Below are 12,195 nucleotides of genomic sequence, written 5' to 3'. Positions count from 1 at the left end.
TTATGGCAGCAATATCGTCAGTGCTCATAAATATAAGAGGCTGTAACACCACTTTCAAGGTTATGCACCAAACCTCGGATTTATTGACCTACTTGGCCTTTCCACGTGTATGCCTTTCTCTTTGCTGATTCCACCTGAGGCTTTTAGATTTTCATCCTTGAAAGAGAAAATCTGTCAACCCAACATGAGGCATTCACAATGAATGGAATATTCTATACCCCTTTTATTACTGCCATAGATTAAATGAATTTCCCTCTTGGCTATCCCTTGCAGCTCCCCACATCGGTAACTGCTAAAAAAAGATTGAGCATGATTCGTTTTTTTAATTCCAACGCTTTTATCATATGGTTTGCCTCAGGTTAATGTTACATGAAAATATTTGAATTAAAAGGCTGTCGCGAACTCATGATTTATGTGAGATTGAACACACTTATAGTCATTAGCGTTTCTTTCAAAGTCGTAAATATACATGTTGAAAACTAAAGCTGGGATGTTTAACACTTACTCATATAATATATATAAAGCATGTAATATACATATTGTATATAATATATGTATATATGTATATATATATATATATATATATATATATATATATGATATATATATATATATATATATATATATATATATATATATATATATATATATATATATATATATATATATATATATATATATATATATATATATATATATATATATATATATATATATATATATATATATATATATATATATATATATATATATATATATATATATATATATATATATATATATATATATATATATAGTCTCGAAGGCGAAGGGAAGGGCACCATTATTACAATACCTTTATTATGCCGACGTTTCACGACAATTGCTATAGTCGCATTTTCAAGGCTGCAATGATTAAAAAACTTCTTACAAAAAATCACATTAAAACATCGATGTATAAATTATGAAACAAAATAAAAATGAAGGGAATAGGCACAAAACATACCTAAACCGTAGCAGTAACAAGACTAAAACAAAAGAACACAGGAAGAGCAAGAAAGGACGAGAGAAGAAAAACATAAACAAAAGGTTAAGCAATGAACAATTGAACAGAGGTTGTTTGAGTATTTAGTGTTGGGACCGTCTTCTTGATAATAATTGATTCTAATATATTGAGGTCAGTTTCATTTTGGGCTTGTCCTATTATAGAAAAATCTTTATAATTAATATCAGTTTTGCACATTTTTACATGATTTCTTATATTTGAGTGGTCTGGATTAGACAGTTTACATCCAGTTCTGTAGCATAGATTCTCAGCAGTGACCCCATTGACAGCATTTCATTCGAATTATCCCTTCCGAGTGAATATGATAGAAATTATGAACACATATCACGTTTGGAACAGAAATAAATTTCTGACTCACATCAGGATCAACCCAGTTCTTTCAATTGAAAGACAAGATCATCAGCCAACAAACATATATATATATATATATATATATATATATATATATATATATATATATATATATATATATATATATATATATATATATTTTTCCTCTTTTCATGGAATACCACATGTAATATGAATTTATTCGTAGGCACATAAAAACACTATTTAAACACATGTAATATTCATATACAGTATCGGGCACTTGCTATTTAAACCAGTGAACATATACAGAATAACTTAAGTGCCTTCTGTATATGGTTGCAACAAAAATAGTGTTTTATGGTCATTTCTTATATTCATATGACCTTTATATATATATATATATATATATATATATATATATATATATATATATATATATATATATATATATATATATATATATATATATATATATATATATATATATATATATATATATATATAATGTGTGCATGTGTATGTGGGCGTGGGTGTATCTGTGTACTTTTCTTTAAACACTTCCCAGCCAACGGCTGGAATTTAAAATATATTGCTTGTATTATCTGTGTATTTTCCTTAGAGTGAAAATAGCATATTCCTTTCATTCGCAAAATTGGTATTAGGTCGAAGTTGTCACGCTCTGACATGACGTTAATGGTGTGGTATTTGCGCGTGTCAAAGCACGATGTTGATATCCAGGGGTTTTGTTGCTTTGAATGGTGCCATTATTTTTTAAATATAGAAAGCAATGATTAAGATCTTGTCTTAATAGGTATGAGTGACAACTAATCGCTAAAGTGGCATTTTTTATTTCCTGCCGTCTATTTCTCTATGTTTATAGAGAAATAGAAGGCACTGCAGTCAAATGACCATAAGCTACTTAAATCCTTGCCCAAGTCAAGAGAAGCACTTGAATCCGTTATCTCTCTTGACTGACGCAAACTCACTATCGCTTGCTCACCTCATTCGAGAAAATGCTCACCATTTCTTACTGCATTTAATTTGTGCTAAACTCTAACCGATAACATACTGTGATTACGTAGTTTACGGTTTCCTTCCTCTCTGGGTTCATGGTCGGATTCTATTTTGCCCTTGATGTGTGACGTCCGTTGGCGCCAACGAACTGACGAATATGACCGAGTTCAGGTGGACTGCTCTCCAAGTTAACATCAAGGGTAGGTTCGCTGGGTTTAGGCCGATACAAGTGAGCGCATATTGACATCGTGCAGTCACCATTAATATTTAATCTTCCAACCACATATATTGGGTGGTTTAAATAGAATTGAAAAACTGGATATTAAAGGATATCAAAGGAAGAGAAATTACCTTTCCATATGCAAATCAGAGTTGACGATATGCACGGGTTTCCATTGGAATTTGACCACCAGCTTTTGTAGTTCCTCTTTATTCTAAATTCTGACAAAGACATCGTTTGTCTACCTGGTGTGGATGACAAATTTGCAGAGCTGCAGAATATTCAGTTGTTCAAACCTTACGTTCCACTTACATATTAGCAAATCGAATGCCAAGGAGAAAACTTTTGGTCACGTTTTTTTTATTCAAGCGCAGATGCCAAACAAGGACATCTAATTACTTTTTCCAAAACAAGTTTGAAAAAGAACAAGATAAAGAAAATTAAGGATGGTGGGTTTTGACCACAGATGATGTGATAGCTTTACCCGTCGGGTTCCATTATTGTTGTAAGCAAAAGACTACTTGAATAGCGAAGCTTCGCACATACCTTCAGGAATCAGGAGTTTCTTATAATGGAAGGATCACAATATTAACAAGTAAAAATATGTGCCGAAGTTTCTTTAGCGCATTCGAGTTTTCTGTACAGCGTACAATCAAGGCGACCGAAAATAGATCTATCTTGCGATGGATCGGTATTATGTTGTATAAGCCGCTGTCCATGAAACTTTAACCAAGGGTGGTGGCCTACCCTATATCGTTGTCAGAAGCACGATTATGACTAACTTTAACCTTGAATAAAATAAAAACTACTGAGGCTAGAGGGCTGCAATTTAGTATGTTTGATGACTGGAGGGTGGATTATCAACATACCAATTTGCAGCCCTGTAGTAGTTTTTAAGATCTAAGGGCGGACAGAAAAATTGCGGGCATAAAAAAATTCTGACACAAAAAGTGCGGACAGAATAAAGTGCAGACGGACAGACAAAGACGGCACTATAGTTTTCTTTAACAGAAAACTAAGACGTAAGTGGCGAACACTACAATTTTAAAGGTTATGAGAAGAAAAATGCATTTTCTCATGCAAATCCGAATCGATTCCTAACAGAACTTTGATATGAAATTGCATAAAAAAATATCTGTATGTCCGCTTCGCATGATAAATGCCATTTGCAAATTGTTTAGTGTAGCTTTAGATCGAGTGCTCGCTCAGTTCTTTCGATGGACCAATCAGGTTTTTTCTCTGCAGCAAGCATTTTTATTTTCTCTCTTCCTCCTCTTTACTTATTTTTCTGTTTCATTCTGGTTTCATTCTATATGTATATACATATATATATACATATATATATATATATATATATATATATATATATATATATATATATATATATATATATATATATATATATATATATATATATATATATATATATATATATATATATATATATATATATATATATATATATATATATATATATATATATATATATATATATATATACATCATACATCTATCTATCTAACTATATATGGGTAGTGGGTTAATGTGGCTTTTCTCAGCAAGATTCATTTCAGGGTGTGACATCCCTGAAATGAGTTAAAGAAGAACAGGCTCTTTAGCCATTGGTAGGAAACTCTTCTAGGACAAGGACACTCCGAAATCAAGCCAGCAGAGAGAAAGGACTCTTTAGCCTTGGTAGGAAACCGTTCTAAGATAACGTTACTCTGAATACAAACCTTGTTCTCCAACCTTGGACTGTGCCATAACCACTGTACTGTGGCCTTCTGTGGTCTTGGGCTTGAGTTCCCTTGCCTGTTAGTACAGGTAGGCCTTTATCCTCTTTTTCGTTCACTTTCCTGTCTTTTTTTTATTAAATTTGAAGGACAGGCTGATGAGAAAGTAAAAGTTGCTTTATCTAATCTTTTTCTTCTGGGTATTTTATAAGTTCTAAATCCATCCTGACTGTCCTCCAACCGTTGTTGTGGCAAGTTTGGCGGATTTCTTATTTGCCTTGTTGACCAGCTGCTTCTGACACTTTTTACAATGACATATGGTCATGTTTATTTATACTTTCTACATATTTTTTTTTTTTTTGTAAATAATGTAAATGTTGTTGTTGATGTTATTGTTTATTTTTCTGTTGGTTTTTACAATACTACTTTTGTTAAAAGTTTATTTGTTAGCTTTGCTGCTTATTTTATGTTGTTAACTGAGATTCTTTTTGGAAACATTGAGCTGAACCCTGGTCCTGTTACTGATTAGTGTAAGAAAAATTGCATAGCACTTCATTCAAATATTCGGAGCTTAAGGTAAAATTTTCTTAATCTTCAGTGTTGTGCCCGTAACTACGATTTGATGTTTTTAAGTAGTAACAAGACAAAAATTGAGTTTTTAATCTCTGGGTTTGATGGCCATGACTTTTTTTTCTTTATCGTTGTACCCTCCCACATGAGCAAGGTAAGGCTGTATACACTAAGTCCAGATGACCTATTTATCATCAGAAAAATTTGGAGCGTAGTTGCCATGAAGTTTTTTGTTTTAAAACTTTCAGTAAGTTCTACATTCTTTATCTATTTGCTGTTTACCGCAATCCAAATATGGACGATTTTATATATGACTGTCTCTCGGAAAGGATTAGTATTAGACAGTCATAGGATTCAAAAGCTTCCTTCGTTATTTGTGGAGACTGTAGTGAAAAGCACAGCGAGTGGCTAAATTCAAATTCCACAGATCACTCTTGAATTCTGTATTTCCTCCGATTTTGTCCAGCTAATTGAGGAACCCACACATATTTCCGGTAACAGATTAGACATCATACTTATAGATGTTCCAACTATTGTTAAGTCCAAGGTCTGTGAACATATAGTACTTCTGATCACTGTGCCATTGAGATGGACATATTTGTCAATCTTTATATTCCTAATGACACCATTGGAAAAACGGTCTGGCTTAAATCTAGAGCCAATTGTGACCGCATCATTTAAGCTTGTCAGGCACTTAATATTTCAGATACTGTATTATATCCTGACCCCAAGAAGAAGTTAAGTGCAATGCTGATGGCTATTTTAATAAGATATGTCCCTAGAAAGGTCATAAAATTTTGGACAAATGACCAGCCCTGATTTGATGATACATGTAGACGAGCTTACCATGATAAACAAACCAAATTCATCGCATGGAGAGAAATTGTTCAAATGAAAATTACACCATTTTTGTTTTGTCTTTCTGTGCTATGAATAGAACTTACCATACAGCCGAGAGAAATTACAATAATTCCTTGAAAAGAAAACTTGAAGGAATTACTGGTGGACCAAATTTGCATCATCTATCTTTTGGTCAGGCTCGTCTTCCATTCCACCACTACTAATAGATGATGATAGATCGGTTACTGGCCCTATGGAAAGGGCTGAACTGCTTCATCAAGCTTTTTGAAGCTAAGCAATCAGCTGAGGATCCTTCTCTTCCTGATAATTGTCATCCTGAACCTATCCTTACAAAATCTGCATTTCGCTCTAGGGATGTTAAGAAAATTTTGTGATAATCATGATAGCTAAGGGTGGAGAAGATCCTGATGGTTTCTTCACTTCGTTAAAAAAAAAAAGTTTTAGCGTGCTGTCTCCTAAGATTAGTAGATACTATAAATGTTTATGTCAACATAGTATCTTTGTGGATAAGCACAAGCTTAGTTATACAGATTTGCCAAAGATTGGCAAATCTGCAGAGTGCAGTGACTACAGATTCCTATTCTCTCTAAACTTGCAAGAGAACCTTGATAAGGGTTTTGAGTGCAGTATAATTCAAATAGATTTTAGTGCTGCTTCCGATTTAGCAAATCAAAAGGCACTTCAGAATCTTGGAGTGGGTGGATATGTTTTAGGATTACTTCAAGATTTCATTACAGTTAGGCAGCAGCGAGTAACTGTTGATGGGATCTCTAGTGAACCAAGACCTACTATCATTTTTAGTGTATACAAGCGAAATGGTTATTGTCTCGGAAAACAAGATTGCTCAGTATGCCGATAATGCAACGATTGCGGGTGTAATAAAGTCTCCACTTATGAGAAATGAAGCTACCGTCCGCCTCAAACGGATCAGTGAATGACACAGTTGGTGGGGTATGAGGCTGAACTGCAGTAAAACGAAAACACTTGATTAGCAGATCCCGTACAGATTTTCCAACCCATCCTCCCTTCACGTGGATGGGACTTTTTGAATGAGCCTGAAGTTTTAACTATTCTAGATATAACTTTTCACACATCTTGCTTTTAAGAAACATTTAATGAAAATTTCAACAAATGCTGCAGGAAAGTTCGGTATTGTTCGCAAGGCTTCATATTTAACCGGTTTTAGGTAATTTGTCTTTCCTTTACTGAATACTGTTCTCCAGTGTAGATGTCTGCTTCTGCCCAAGATTTATCTCTGTTAGACAGTGGTTCGTGTTGGTAGGTTTGTGTTTCCTAATAGTAGCAGTTATTACTTGGACCATCGACGGATGGTCTCTTGTTTAACACTTTTTCATAAGTTGTATTTCAACAAAGATCTCTCTCATTCACATTTGATCCCTGATCTCCTTTCCCTGTCGAGAGCAACCAGATTCGCTGAACAACAGCACCAATGCCCAGTAAATGTGCCTCGCTGTCGAACTTCTCAGTTCCAGAGGTCCTTTATTCCTTACACCGTTAGAATGTGGAACAGCCTCCCAGAGGATGTCGTGCAACGGGAATTTCAGAAGTGTAAGCGAAGCTGCAATGCATTACTACCCTATTACTGATCTCTTTTAATTTTAATACGTACTTATTAATCTATATACATATATATATATATATATATTATTTTGTGTTATGTATATATATATATATATATATATATATTATATATATATATATATATATATATATATATATATATATATATATATATATATATATATATATATATATTATATAAATATATATATATATAATATATATATATATATATATATATATATATTATTTTATATATATATATATATATATATATATATATATATATATATATATATATATATATATATATATATATATATATATATATATATATATATATATTGGATATATATATATATATATATATATATATATATATATATATATATATATATATATATATATATATATATATATATATATATATACACACAAACACGCGTTTGCGTTCAAAACAGTGTGAGTGTTTTTGGACAGCATTCTCGACTAGCCTTATCATTTTGTCGTTCGGTAAAGTCTTACAGATTCTTTACAGAAAAGAAGGACATCATAAATAATGGCTAAGATAACACCGGTTGTGTTAGCAGCCAAGTGAGAAGCGTTGCGTCTCATCCTTGGAAAAGACCACTAGATTCCTTATTGGTCACTTTAGCAAGTAATATTCTGAGCTAACCTCGCATCACTTCGCTAAAATATCATTTGAAAGTAATTGTTATTCACAGCCTGGCTAGGTCTGAGGATACGTGCGATAGAGAGATATTAGATGAACGTCACGACGGCTGCAGGACAGGCGCTACATAGATCGAAAGAAAAAGAAATATTCCATCAGCATTTAAGAAAAAGAATAATAGTAGGATTCCTAACCCCCAAACCCCAACCCAACTCCAAAAATAGGCTAATAGAAAGAAAACGTCACTGTTGCACTACACTCTCTGTGTCATATGTCAGTTTTAATATATTTTGATACGAATGCATTCTTATTCTTAAATTTTCTTTTTTAAGTACCATAAAATGTTTGTGTCTACCAGATTACCAGTTTTAAGGCAATCAAATTATTTGCTTATCTTTTATTTGCTGTAGGTTTTTTTTTCCGTGCAATTTTTCTATTCTTATTTTTCTAAAGGGAACTAAAATCATTAAAGTTACAGCTCCTAACAGTTTAAGTGATAAATTGGCAGTAATCGGTGATTTTTTCTTCGAAATTAACCTGCAATAAGGGAACTTAAAAAAAATAAAATCCTACAGTTTGGAAAGGAATTTATTTAAATCTTTATTTTATGAAAGAGTATTTCCAAATTCATCCTTTGTTCAAACATACTAGTTTTTCTCCAGAGACAAATATTCCCCTTCACTAACGCGATGTTATTTTGCTTTAAACCTTAATATATCTTTATAGGAAAGCCAGCGCCGTTTAGAAGCAAATTTTCACACTTGTTTATTATATGATTATGCAACCGGGCTTATGGTCTCCTCAGATAACAGTGTATCAAGCATTTGTCATCTGTATCATGAAAGCATTATTTGCAAATCCTGCCTTATTAATTTGCAGTAATAGACCAGAGGTTTTGAAATATCATCGATGTAAGTTATTTCAATTTCGAATCCTTTTCAAAATAAGATAATAGACGAATGTTTATACAGGCTCAATGTTTCATTCTGTGCTTTTATTCGGAAATGATTTACCCTGACATATTTTTCACTGCTGAAAATCACTCTTTTCGGAAAAATGTAATAGTAAGTTCTCATTTGAATAAATATTGGTGTCTAACACTGAAAAATCATTCAGTATATTTTATGCAGCACAAAACAATCTGGCCTTTCGCATTATGCGTAAAAGACAACATACATACATACGTACACACTTACACCAAACATACACCCACACAGCACACACTTGGAAAATTTCATGAATTGTAAATCCTATTGTAATGTGTTATTTAAGCACAAATCAAAGTCCATTAAAATTACTATATTGTAATTTATTTTACTGTATTGTATTGAAGTGTATTGTTAATAATAATGGACGCTACAATTACGTCCGCATAATGTAATAAAACAATAGAACGCAAATATCATGGATTACACTTTGAAGACGTCACGACGAGTGACGGAACAGCCGTGGTGTTGCCTTCCCAGTAAACGGAACAGAGAGTAATCTTCGTTTTTTATCCATCAGCTGCATTTGGAAGAACACAGAAGATTTAGAAAGTATTGTGAAACTTATAAAAGGTTGATTTACAACCAGAGAGCCATCGAATTCGACGAAATCTGCATATAAGAAAAACTATGCCCCAAAAGCATATATATATAAATATATATGAATATATATATGTATATATATATATATATTATATATATATATATATATATATATATAGACATATATATATGATATATATATATATATATATATATATATATATATATATATATATATAAGATATATAACATATATATATATAATATATATATATATATAATATATATTATATATATATATATATATATATATATATATATAAATATATATTTATATATGTATATAATATATGTATATATGATATATATATATATATATAAAAAATCAAATATATATTTATATATATATATATTATATATATAATATATAAAATATATATATATATATATATATATATATATATATATATATATATATATATATATATATATATATATATATATATATATATATATATATATATATATATATATATATATATTATATATATATATATATGTGTGTGTGTGTGTGAGAGAGAGAGAGAGAGAGAGAGAGAGACATCGTTTATATATTTACAAAGTGAGCAAAGGAGAGAAGAAGAGCTTCTATAAAGGACAAAAACTTCCTTGTGACAGCAGAACAGGGAAAATGGAGCAATGTTGCAGCTGCATTCGAGATAAGAACAACGAAGCTAAATTCTCAGGGGGAGAGACAGACAGAGAGGCAGACCTCCACATATAAGGAGAGGTCATTGCCATGCACCTACAAATTAAACCCAAAGCTATAGAGCTAATACTAATAATATTATTATTACTATTATTGGAAGGAAGTAGACCATTTTTTATGTGTATCATGTTAAAAAAATGACTGCATCGTGTGGATTAATCTTGTATTGAGTCTTCTCAATTTTTCTTGCTTACTAATATTGGTCAACAACTGGCCAATGTTCCTACTTTGGCAAAGAAGTGTGTAGAGAGCGTTTGTACAGCAGTTTATACCTGCATGTCCTTTTCTTCCTTCCTTTTATAACCACCAACTTTAATCTCTTTGCAGAACTCATCTACTGTTACAGGCTACTCTGAGAGCAAGAGCCCGTGCCGGCATTGTGCTGGTTTAATCTTCAACAACAACAACAACAACTCCTGTCTCCAGATTCATCTCACCCGCCCAGGGGATGACCAACGGGCTGGTAGAGACTTCGTGATGTCGACAAGAGAAACTCCAAAAAGAAAACCCCGAAGTATCCAGAATCAATCTGCTGGTAAAACTGAACGACAGAAGATACTTCGAAAGCGTGTGTAGGCAATACGACGCATTTACCACCTTTTTTCATTATCCTGCAATTTTATAGAGAATAAAACTGCTGTATAAACGCTGTTTACTTACTTGTCTTTACCAAAATATGAACATTGGCCAGTTTTTTACCAATATTACCATTCAAAGGAAGCAAGTCGTCAGAAAAATTGAGAAGACTCAATATAATATAAATCCGCTCGATGTAGCCATCCATTTAATCAGGATATATTATTATTATTATTATTATTATTATTATTATTATTATTATTATTATTATTATTATTATTATTATTATTAAAATGATAATACTGATTATAATATACTTTACTTCAGTATTTCAAATACTGAAAGAAACGTTTGCTCATTTAGCAAAGTACGATAAGTCATCAAGCTGATGACCTCATAAACCGAGAGCACAGAGAATGCCTAAGAGATTGGATGAGATTGCTCTTTGTGGCGCTGAAATTTCTCTCCAGCACCTGGCCAATAACATTTTTCCAATGTTTTTGCTGTTACTACTGGTGGGTTCTCTTTATTAACGGTTATCCCATTGCGGGTGTGAGTATACGACCTCATATAGATTTTTTATTTTAGACTTATTTAAATTATAGGAAAATATAATACACACACACACACGTGTGTGTATATTTGTGAACGAGTTTGTGTACTTACTTGGAAATGAAGAATAGATGTGGGTTGTGAAATCCTTTAGGATTTGTGTTGCTAACAAATATAACGAATGATAAGTCGCCATTCTCTTAGAAATGAAGATGGAAACCGTTTGTTTGTTTTCGAAAAGTAAGTAATTTGTTCCCGATACATAAAAACAGCTTTTCGAGATGGAATCCAATATCCAATATCTCTCTCTCTCTCTCTCTCTCTCTCTCTCTGTATTTGCAACATTGGCCAAGAAAAAAGAATTTTTTATTATCAGGATTTTCTTCCACCTTCTCTCTCTCTCTCTCTCTCTCTCTCTCTCTCTCTCTCTCTCTCTCTCTCTCTCTCTCTCTCATGAGAAAAGATGACAACAGAGGTACTCGATAAATACTGCTTTCGCCACTTTTCCCTTAATCTTTGTTTATTCTTAATCATCGCAATTCCTGATCAGCAGTTTCACTTATAATTGTGAACTCTAGTTCCAGTTTCTCAATCCCTATCATTTTATTTAGCTTATATCGTTCTCATTTGTTTATTGCTTCCATTTTTTCTATACCTGGATATGTCTTGTTCTTTTGTATATAATAATTTACTTTTTTATATTGTTTATATTTTCCTTTTATTTACTGTTAATCAGCATATTTGGTCAGTACCTTGCAAT

Source organism: Macrobrachium rosenbergii, chromosome 46, assembly GCF_040412425.1.
Source record: "Macrobrachium rosenbergii isolate ZJJX-2024 chromosome 46, ASM4041242v1, whole genome shotgun sequence".
NCBI classification, from domain to species: Eukaryota; Metazoa; Arthropoda; class Malacostraca; order Decapoda; family Palaemonidae; genus Macrobrachium; species Macrobrachium rosenbergii.
Note: the sequence above shows the minus strand (reverse complement) of the source record.